Source organism: Balaenoptera musculus, chromosome 3 (assembly GCF_009873245.2).
Source record: "Balaenoptera musculus isolate JJ_BM4_2016_0621 chromosome 3, mBalMus1.pri.v3, whole genome shotgun sequence".
In the NCBI taxonomy this organism is placed as follows: domain Eukaryota; kingdom Metazoa; phylum Chordata; class Mammalia; order Artiodactyla; family Balaenopteridae; genus Balaenoptera; species Balaenoptera musculus.
In genome coordinates, this window is record NC_045787.1 from 146,698,844 (window position 1) to 146,702,093 (window position 3,250).

A 3,250-nucleotide genomic window follows, 5' to 3' on the forward strand; every position below is an offset into this window, starting at 1 on the left:
TTGCCCACTCTCAGTCTACCTGGTCAGGGCGGAGCTCACCCAACCCCCGTGCCAGGGTTGGAGATGTGACCTGGACAATTAGTGTCAGAGTGATTGGCTCACATAACCAGAGCCAGGCCACTGAGCATCAGTCCTGGGATGTTTGCTGGAATTCTCCAGATAGAAGCATTCTCTTCCTCTGGGATCAATCAGCTTGTAGGAAGGGATCCTGAAACTATAGGGTGACCATCTCTGGGGGGAGCCTGTTCAAGAGGAGAGCTGAAAGACAGCATTCTACTGATATCATTTGAGCCCCTGGATCCAACCAGTCCTGAAACCGGAGGTATCTCTGGTCTTCCTATTTAGGTCAGCCAAAAATTAACTTCTACTCTGGGTTTCTGTCGCTTGCAACTCCAAGTGTCCTTAAAGATACAGCCCCTGTGTATTGGAGGTGGCTGAGATTAAGAGGGTGAGACTGGCAGGTCAACCCCCTCCCCAGCAAGGCTTTCAGAGAAGAGCCCTCTGCATCAGTGTGGCTCCAAAGCAAAAAACCTCCCCCTGCAAAGACCCCAGGCCCCAGCGCAGCCCGTTGGCCCTTGCAGCTTACTTTTCCTCTTACCACCACTTGTTCAGTTGACTGTGAACTGGTCTTCCCCAGAGCCGGGATTAACATTGCCCCAAAGCCTGGGATTTGTCTCTTCTTGACTTTAAGCCTGATCCTCGGCCTCATCACTGGACCCCACCTGACCACAGAAGGTGGGTGAGGGATGCCTGCTTAAATGGGACCAGTAACCGAGGATAAAGAAGCTGGGTGTCACTCAGCCATAAGAAGGAACGAAATTGAGTCATTTGTTGAGACGTGGATGGATCTAGAGACTGTCATACAGAGTGAAGTAAGTCAGAAAGAGAAAAACAAATACCGTATATTAACGCATGTATGTGGAACCTACAAAAATGGTACAGATGAGCCGGTTTGCAGGGCAGAAGTTGAGACACAGATGTAGAGAACAGACATATGGACACCAAGGGGGGAAAACCACAGTGGGGTGGGGATGGTGGTGTGCTGAATTGGGCGATTGGGATTGACATGTATACACTGATGTATATAAAATTGATGACTGATTAAAAAAAAAAACACTGGGTGTCAAAACCTTTACCAGCCCCATTGTTGCCCACTTTGGTTGCAACTTAATCCCCACCTGGAAGCCTCCCCCATCCTCCCTGGCCCCCAGTGCCTGGGCCAGAAATTCAACCTGTTTCCTGTCTCTTTCATCTTCATCTCTTCTCCCTGGTCAGACACCAAGGCCTTCACTTCTACAGCCTCTGCCTGGCTCAGGCCTCCTCATTAAATCAGTGCCACACGACAGCCCCTCTCTTTCAGAAGCTCATGCCATGCCTTCCTCAAAACCCTCAAAGCCCATGGCAGGGCTCATAACGCAAACGTCTTCAGGCCCAAGGGACCTGGGCCCAGTGATGTCATATTTTTAGGTTTTCCTAGAAAAGCCAGATACTTGAATTTTTTGTAACTCTCTTGATTTATAGATGTTAGCTGCTAATTAAGAAAAAACAAACAAGCAAGCCAAAACCCAAAAGACGGACAAACAAAAACACCCTGCAGGGATCCCGGAAGTTGATGCTGTGCTCTGGGTTGCATGCCGCTTGCTAGGGGTGTCGCCTTAGAGATCTGGATGGGCTGGGCTTGAGAAAGGATCAACATGCCTTTGGCTAGAGATTTACTGCATCCTTCCTTGGCAGAGGAGAAGAAAAAACAAAATGAAACGGCTGGTTCAAAGTCCAAGTTCTTACCTTATGGATGAAAAATGTCCAGGTTGCTGCAAGATTACCACGGTTTTCAGCCATGCTCAGACGGTGGTGCTTTGTGTAGGTTGTTCAACAGTGTTGTGCCAGCCGACAGGAGGAAAGGCCAGACTCACAGTAGGGTGTTCATGCAGAAGAAAGCACCGCCAATGATCCACACAGCTGCCTGGATTTGTGTTCTGTCACAGAAAGACTTATCAGTTCAATAATTCTAGTTAATATACCAAGATAATATAATTACGTTTAATTTTTAAGGTATACACAACAACACTCTCCTATTTTGGTGTCAGTTTTTCAAAAAAGTTTTGATTATGGGCAAAACAAAAACAAACAAAAAAACCCCTGCATGGGCCAAACAGAATACATCTCTGCAACAGACTGACACGCAGTCCATCATTTTGCGACTTCTGTGCTCCCAGAATAGAGTCCAAAATGTCCTGGGGCACCTTCCCTGGGGAGGAGGCACCTGAGCTGAGCTCTGAGGGTAGATAGAAGTCACCCAGGTGAGCACGGGGTGCTCCAGGCAGAGGAATGAGCTGTTAACATTCCAGGAGGTGCTTCTTAATTTTTGTATCCTGAATTCCATCAGTTCCAAGATGCACATGGTTTTACCGTGAGCATCTCTGAACTCAGGATGTCTTACAGTCAACCACGTGTTGTAGTTTAAATGGCAGCACGTTTTCTTTCTTTGTGGTACGTAAAACAGCGGTGGTCTTACAATCTAGGGCATCTTAGATTTGATGCGATATGGTGAGTTGTTTTCTTTTTTAAACGAAACAAGGTCCTCCTATGCATTCTGCTCTGGGGCAGGCAGTTCTGCGAATACGGATGGAATACAGCCAAAGGGATGGGTTACAAAAGATCATGGCTTCCGTCTTGCTAGTTCTTTTTCTCTGGCTGGCATTCTTCCTGGGCCACCGGAACCCCTGGTCTGTGAGTCAACTTTAGGGAGCCCAGATGTGTGCGCAGCCCTGATGGTGGCCCTGTGGTGCCCCAGAGGCCACCGTGAGCCTCAGTGGCATAGATGAGCTAGATGCTGGTCTGGGCTAGACGCTGGCTGCAGCCAAGGCGGTGCTGCCACCTGGACGCCAGACCATAGCCAGCCGCAGAGTGCCCGCCGCTGCCACCTGGACGCCAGACCATAGCCAGCCGCAGAGTGCCCACCGCTGCCACCTGGACGCCAGACCATAGCCAGCCGCAGAGTGCCCACCGCTGCCACCTGGACGCCAGACCATAGCCAGCCGCAGAGTGCCCGCCGCTGCCACCTGGACGCCAGACCATAGCCAGCCGCAGAGTGCCCGCCGCTGCCACCTGGACGCCAGACCATAGCCAGCCGCAGAGTGCCCGCCACTGCCACCTGGACGCCAGACCATAGCCAGCTGCAGAGTGCCCGCCGCTGCCACCTGGACCCCAGACCATAGTCAGCCGCAGAGTGCCCGCCGCATCAGATGGG

At 50.9% G+C, this 3,250-nt stretch overlaps 1 pseudogene; it reads left to right on the forward strand.

The window, feature by feature from the left end:
* Positions 1-1,658: 1,658 nt before the first annotated feature.
* Positions 1,659-1,967, forward strand: LOC118893014 (annotated as a pseudogene).
* Positions 1,968-3,250: the final 1,283 nt, after the last annotated feature.